The sequence below is a fragment of the Oncorhynchus clarkii genome, chromosome 12 (genome assembly GCF_045791955.1).
Source record: "Oncorhynchus clarkii lewisi isolate Uvic-CL-2024 chromosome 12, UVic_Ocla_1.0, whole genome shotgun sequence".
NCBI lineage: Eukaryota > Metazoa > Chordata > Actinopteri > Salmoniformes > Salmonidae > Oncorhynchus > Oncorhynchus clarkii.
The window spans coordinates 19,836,155-19,844,602 of NC_092158.1; positions in this window are offsets into that span (position 1 = coordinate 19,836,155).

Here is an 8,448-nt window from a genome sequence, read left to right on the forward strand (position 1 = left end):
ACATAGCAAAAACACAAATACATAGGGATATTGTTTTCCTGATATTATTATGGCCATGATATTATAATTATTTTATGTGCCCTTAAGGAATCTTTTTGGAATCTGTATAATTTTTCTCCAGCTAACATGATTTAATATGTTGTTTTTATCAAATCATTCATCTACTCCATCATATTGTCACGTTCTGACCTTTATTTCCGTTGTTTTGTATTTATTTAGTATGGTCAGGGCGTGAGTTGGGTGGGTGTTTGTTTTTCTATGTTTTGGGGCATTTCTTTGTTTCGGCCTAGTATGGTTCTCAATCAGAGGCAGGTGTCATTAGTTGTCTCTGATTGAGAATCATACTTAGGTAGCCTGGGTTGCACTGTTTGTTTGTGGGTGATTGTCTATGTTGATGGCTTGTTTCAGCACAGGTCTCATTTTGTAGCTTCACGGTCGAATTTGGTTTATTGTTTTTGTTACTCGTTTGTATAGTGTTCAGTCTTTCTTGATTAAAGATTTACCATGGACACTTACCACGCCGCATATTGGTCCTCTGATCCTTTTCGCCTCTCCTCTTCAGATGAAGAGGAGGACGACCGTGACACATCTTCTCCGACTGACCATCTCCGGGTTTGAGGGAAATTAAACAACATTAACAGGCCATGGCAAACTCTCAGTGTGGAAAGACATCCAGCTGGAGTGTTGATATTTCACAGCCACGCAGTTTGAGTTTCACCCAGTCTGAAAACATGGTCAGTGAGGAAAACAATGTTAACTCCAAATAGCAGAACCAATGATCTGGTCACCAGCCTGCGAATTTCAGAAATGTGTGAATTTGCACAGTCATCAGTGAACCGCAATTAGGAACAGATTCATTTCAGAGAAATGCAATTGATTAACAAAAAGGTCAGCAAGGGAGCCATAAATAGCTGCATCTGTTTAACTTCACTTTTACCTCATATACAGTAGCTGATTAGTAACATATTTTTCTGATTAGTACTTGATTAATAGCTGCTCCGCTATGGCCAAAATTCAATTATTTATAACACTGCAATGCAATTTCTCATGTTATTTATGTAGTTGGGCCGAGACATGATGAATGCATATGGAGAGTTTATTTCCAAAATGCGATATCCATCAACTTCTCAAATTTCTGTTTTATCAGAAATTATTTCTTATGGGTATCTTCATGTGTGTTTAAAATATTACTTTAGTGTTTGGTTAGAGTTAGACCCTATTCCCTACATACTGCACTACTTTTGACCAGAGCTCAAATCTCATATTACTGTATTGATTAATTTGTAAATATATAAACTTTTTAAATAATGACATCACAAATGTATGATTTGTACAGTTCTTTATTAAACAATCTATTTTTTGTCAAATTTAACTGTGTATAACCTTGCAGAGGTGGATATATTTTGTTTAGCAACAAATGTGATATTTGTCTCTCTGAAATGAAACCATCAAGTGATAGATTTTAAACAAATATGTGTCTGTAACTGAACAACCCCATGCAATAATTAGAAAGTGAAAATACACACCAATCTATTTAAAACAAAAAAAGTGTTTCAATATTCTGAAAATGTATATATATGGGATTATAATGATGACAGAACTACGTGAGTTGTATTTTGAATTTCGTGGTTGCACATTGAGATTCGTGGTTGTAAGTACAATGCGCAAATGTCATTTAACTTTGCGAGCTTGTATCATGAGGTGTGAATGATTTAACAACGGTCACAAACTTGTAATTTGACATTTGAATACGTTCAATAAAATGTGCAGGTATAATCTATTTTCTCAATTATTACAAGTCCATTTACGAGTATAAATATTCTTCTGTGAATCGAAAATACCCTTTCAGATTTTGAATCTGCATACATTTGGAGTTCTGTCACTCTTGTCACGTTAACAAAATATTTGTAAACTCGCAAAAAGAGTGTTGAACGTTTGCAGAAAGAAATTTGTAAGTAAAAATTTGATTTGCGCTCTAGGGAAGGACCTTTAACTCTTGACCAATCAGTTCCCCATGCCAAAACCACAGCCGCCTATCCATTGGCTGGATTATACCAAAACTATCTCCTTGAAAGTATTCGTTACGTTTATCTGTGTTCATCTATATTTTTTTTCTGAAAATGCATTATAGTAGTTTGATTATCATGGAAATATAATGGTACATTTCAGACGAACTTTAGACCAGCCATTGCATTGACAGCCTCTATTGCGTTAGCTAGCTGGCTTCAGACATTCATCATAGCTGGCTAGCTTTGACTGGCTAGCTAGCTATCATCTGGCTAGCTTTATCAGGCAGATTTAGATGCGAGGGGAAAACTAATATTTTTGCTAGTTAACCATCTGATTGATTATAAATGCCATTAGCTAGCTAGATACCTAGCTACATTTAAACTGTTGGGGGAAAGCTAGCTAGGTAAATCCCACCATCATCACTGCAGTGTAATGTTAGCTAGATTTCTAGAAAATAATATACACTACCATTCAAAAGTTTGGGGTCACTTATAAATGTCCTTATTTTTTAAAGAAAATAACTTTTTTGTGCAATTATGTTAGCACAGCTGAAAACTGTCGTGCTGATTAAAGAAACAATAAAACTGTCCTTCTTTAGACTAGTTGAGTATCTGGAGCATCAGCACTTGTGGGTTTGATTACAGGCTCAAAATGGCCAGAAACAAATAATTTTCTTATGAAACTTGTCAGTCTATTCTTGTTCTGAGAAATGAAGGCTATTCCATGCGAGAAATTGTGAAGAAACTGAAGATCTGGTACAACGCTGTGTGCTATTCCCTTCACAGAACAGCGCAAACTGTCTCCAACCAGACTAGAAAGAGGAGTGGGAGGCCCTGTTGCACAACTGAGCAAGAGAACAAGTACATTAGAGTGTCTAGTTTGAGGAGCAGATGCCTCGCAAGTCCTCAACTGGCAGCTTCATTAAATTGTACCCGCAAAACACCACTTCTCATCTTCAATAAATGAAGATGCGACTCCTGGATGCTGTCCTTCTAGGCAGAGTTCCTCTGTCCAGTGTCTGTGTTATTTTATTTTTATTGGCCAGTCTGACATATTGCTTTTTCTTTGCAACAATGCCTAGAAGGCCAGCATCCCAAACTTTTGAACATTAGTGTATATACAGTGGGGCAAAAAAGTATTTAGTCAGCCACCAATTGTGCAAGTTCTCCCAATTATAAGGATGAGAGAGGCCTATAATTTTCACCATAGGTACACTTCAACTATGACAGACAAAATTAGAAAAAAAATCCAGAAAATCACATTGTAGGATTTTTTATGAATTTATTTGCAAATTATGGTGGAAAATAAGTATTTGGTCAATAACAAGAGTTTATCTCAATACTTTGTTATACACCCTTTGTTGGCAATGACAGAGGTCAAACATTTTCTGTAAGTCTTCACAAGGTTTTCACACACTGTTGCTGGTATTTTGGCCAATTTCTCAATGCAGATCTCCTCTAGAGCAGTGATGTTTTGGGGCTGTTGCTGGAGATCTGGAGACTGGCTAGGCCACTCCAGGACCTTGAAATGCTTCTTACGAAGCCACTCCTTCGTTGCCCGGGCGGTGTGTTTGGGATCATTGTCATGCTGAAAGACCCAGCCACGTTTCATCTTCAATGCCCTTGCTGATGGAAGGAGGTTTTCACTCAAAATCTCACGATACATGGCCCCATTCATTCTTTCCTTTACATGGATCAGTCGTCCTGGTCCCTTTGCAGAAAAACAGCCCCAAAGCATGATGTTTCCACCCCATGCTTCACAGTAGGTATGGTGTTCTTTGGATGCAACTCAGCATTCTTTGTCCTCCAAACACAACGAGTTGAGTTTTTACCAAAAAGTTCTATTTTGGTTTCATCTGACCATATGACATTCTCCCAATCTTCTTCTGGATCATCTAAATGCTCTCTAGCAAACTTCAGACGGGCCTGGACATGTACTGGCTTAAGCAAGGGGACACATCTGGCACTGCAGGATTTGAGTCCCTGGCGGCGTAGTGTGTTACTGATGGTGGGCTTTGTTACTTTGGTCCCAGCTCTCTGCAGGTCATTCACTAGGTCCCCCCGTGTGGTTCTGGGATTTTTGCTCACCGTTCTTGTGATCATTTTGACCCCACGGGGTGAGATCTTGCGTGGAGCCCCAGATCGAGGGAGATTATCAGTGGTCTTGTATATCTTCCATTTCCTAATAATTGCTCCCACAGTTGATTTCTTCAAACCAAGCTGCTTACCTATTGCAGATTCAGTCTTCCCAGCCTGGTGCAGGTCTACAATTTTGTTTCTGGTGTCCTTTGACAGCTCTTTGGTCTTGGCCATAGTAGAGTTTGGAGTGTGACTGTTTGAGGTTGTGGACAGGTGTCTTTTATACTGTTAACAAGTTCAAACAGGTGCCATTAATACAGGTAACGAGTGGAGGACAGAGGAGCCTCTTAAAGAAGAAGTCTGGTCTGTGAGGGTCTGTGAGAGCCAGAAATCTTACTTGTTTGTAGGTGACCAAATACTTATTTTCCACCATAATTTGCAAATAAATTCATTAAAAATCCTACAATGTGATTTTCTGGTTTTTTTTTACTCATTTGTCTTTCATAGTTGAAGTATACCTATGATGAAAATTACAGGCCTCTCATCTTTTTAAGTGGGAGAACTTGCACAATTGGTGGCTGACTAAATACTTTTGTGCCCCACTGTATATATTTGCTAGCTATATTTTAAAGACTTCTTACTGACTTTTCTACACTTGTCAAACTACTGCATTCCCCTGCCTGTTTATTGACTAAATGTTCCCTGAAAAAGTTGGCAAGAAAAATGCCCCTCCCAACTGAACTGCAAATTGACTACTAGACTCAATTGGTTGCGTATCATTTGGCTGATGTGAACATTTACATGAGTGTTTAATTAGCCTAGTTAGCCAAGTTACTGACTGACTAGGCTTATTGTTTTTCATGTTTTTGTTATTGCATTTCACGTGGAGGGGGAGTAAGATCACTACAAAGCAGTATGCTGCCAGACCACTACAAGACCCTAGAGGTATTACAGTCCATGCTTATTAACTGGATGTTGTATGTGAAATGCCCATTGAAATGTACATAATGTAGTTATTGTCATCTCCCTATCAGACCATTGCATGCTGTGACAAGGGTCTGGATGGTGACACACATCTACTTCAAGCTGCCTGCCTGAATACTAAGGGCCTTCAGTGGTACCTTCACTTATCTGTCTCCTTATCTGTCTCGCAGCCATTTGACATGTACTGTATGTAGCCACTCAAATTCACTTAAACTGCTACAAACACAAGAACTGGCTTATATTCACTTGTCCCTGGCTGCGTTTAGACAGGCAATGCAATTCTGATAACTTTTGGCAAATCACAGCAATCTTTTCACATCAGCTCTTTTTCAGAGCTGATCTGATTAGTCAACAGACCAATTAGTGAAAAAAAAGACTTGACTTGGGCTGCCAATCTATTTATTTGTTGTTTTTTTTATCCCATTTTCTCCCCAACTTCGTTATATCCAATTGGTAGTTAGTCTTGTCCCATCACTATAACTCCCGTACAGACTCGGGAGAGGCGAAGGTCGAGAGCCATGCGTCCTCTGGAACAAGACCCCGCCAAGCCGCACTGCTTCTTCCCACTGCTCGCTTAACCCGGAAGCCAGCCTCACCAATGTGTTGGAGGTAACACTGTACAGTACAGCTGGCAACCGAAGTCAGCGTGCATGCACCCGGTCACCACAAGGAGTCGCTAGAGTGCGATGGGACAAGGACATCCCAGTCGGCCAAACCCTCCCCTAACCCGGACGATGCTGGGCCAATTGTGCTCTGCCTAATGGGTCTCCCGGCTGCTACACAGCCCGGGATCGAACACGGATCTGTAGTGACGCCTCTAGCACTGCGATGCAGTGCCTTAGACCGCTGCGACACTCGGGAGGCCCAGGGCTGCCTATCTGCCTATCTGCCTATTTGTCCTATTCTTCAGTCTTAGGGTTAGTAGTTTATACAAAACGTTATTGCATTTGGTGGTCATCCCCAAATTTGACCATTTAAAGCCTTGATAGTTGTATCCTTCCTCAATGAACTGTCTGATAGCTGACAACAGGGTGGCACGTTTTTTTGATGTGCTGCTCTAGAGTTCCATGGCCCAGCATAATGACCTGGGAATAGAGGGACGGACACAATAGTTTTTATAAAAGTCTGGGAGACTTTAAGTGTGAGAAGAGCGCATAAGTTCTGGAGTGAGTACAGTAATTCAAATCCAACCAGTGGCCCTTGACAATATGTTAGCATCATACAAGCAGACTGCCATAGTGAAGTCAGGTATACTAGTAATAGTTTACTGGAGTTTACTTCTCTGGGCTCTGGAGAGATCACAGGTAGTTGGTCAGAAGGCTCTGGGGGTCCTTGGACCAGTCTGTCTCTAGCACCTGTAGAGAGATGGATAGAGGTACTGAATGCTCTTGAAAGAGAGAGAGCAAGAGAGTTAACGTTTACATTGTTGATTATTGAGGACTATAAGGGTGCTTTCCATTCAGGCAAATGGATGTATAAAAGATGCAGCAACTCAATGGTTTTCAATGTCTATGCATCAATAGAAAAGAGTGAAACAAATGCATTGGACATGCATTTAATACATTTTGTTTTGAAGGTAGCCTTACTCTGTGGTTCAAGTTGTATCTTCCTGTTTGTAACTTTCTTCTCACTCCCTCTGACCCTTAAGCCCTCACCCCTGACCTCCCATTGTCCCAGGGCCTCCGGCAAAACCCTCTAATCAGTCTCTCTGACAAGGAGTTACTCCAGGAATAGACAGGTTTATGGTGCATAGGTTTCTCCACTCTGCATATGAGTGGAGTATTAGATACAGTATATACAGTTAAGCCATTTTGCCACAACTTTGGAAGTATGCTTGGGGTCATTGTCCATTTGGAAGACCCATGTGAGACCAAGCTTTAACTTCCTGACTGATGTCTTGAGATGCTGCTTCAATATATCCACATTATTTAAATTCCTCATGATGCCATCTATTATGTGAAGTGCACCAGTCCCTATTGCAGCAAAGCACCCCCACAACAAAATGCTGCCACCCCCGTGCTTTACAGTTGGGATGGTGTTCTTCGGCTTGCAAGTCTCCCCCTTTTTCCTCCAAACATAACGATGGTCATTATGGCCAAACAGTTCTATTTTTGTTTCATCAGACCAGAGGACATTTCTCCAACATGTACGATCTTTGTCCCCATGTGCAGATGCAAACTGTAGTTTGTTTTTTTTATGGCAGTTTTGGAGCAGCGGTTTCTTCCTTGCTGAGCGGCCTTTCAGGTTATGTCAATATAGGAATCATTTTACTGTGGAAATAGATACTTTTGTACCTGTTTCCTCCAGCATCTTCACAAGGTCCTTTGCTTTCGTTCTTGGAAACTGCAAAACAACATATCCTGAGACTGCATTCATTTTAGCTGGGAATTTTAACAAGGTTAATCTGAAAACAAGACTCCCTAAATTATATCAGCATATCGATTGTGCTACCAGGGCTGGTAAAACCCTGGATCATTGTTATTCTAACTTCCACGACGCATATAAGGCCCTCCCCCGCCCTCCTTGCTTCCAGCCTATAGACAGAAACTAAAACAGGAAGCTCCCGCTCTCAGGTCTGTTCAACGTTGGTCCGACCAATCTGATTCCCCACTTCAAGATTTATTTGACCATGTGGATTGGGATATGTTCCGCATTGCGTCAAACAACAACATTGAAGAATACGCTGATTCGGTGAGAGAGTTCGTTAGCAAGTGCATTGGCGATGACGTACCCACAGCAACTATTAAAACATTCCTCAACCAGAAACTGTGGATTGATGGCAGCATTCGCGCAAAACACTGCTTTTAACCAGGGCAAGGTGACCGGAAACATGACCGAATACAAACAGTGTAGCTATTCCCTCCGCAAGGCAATCAAACAAGCTAAGTGTCAATATATAGACAAAGTAGAGTCGCAATTCAACGGCTCAGACACAAGAGGTATGTGGCAGGGTCTACAGTCAATTACGGATTACAAAACGAAAACCAGCCCCGTCGCGGACCAGGATGTCTTGCTCCCAGACAGACTAAACAACTTCTTTGCTCGCTTTGAGGACAATACAGTGCCACTGACACGGCCGGCTACCAAAACCTTCAGACTCTCCTTCACTGCAGCCAACGTGAGTAAAACATTTAAACGTGTTAACCCTCGCAAGGCTGCAGGCCCAGACGGCATCCCCAAATGCGTCCTCAGAGCAAGCGCAGACCAGCTGGCTGGTGTGTTTACGGACATATCCATATCCATTGTTCCTGTTCCCAAGAAAGCTAAGGTAACTGAGCTAAACGACTACCGCCCCCGTAGCACTCACTTCCGTCATCATGAAGTGCTTTGAGAGACTTGTCAAGGACCATTTCACCTCCACCCTACCTGAAACCCT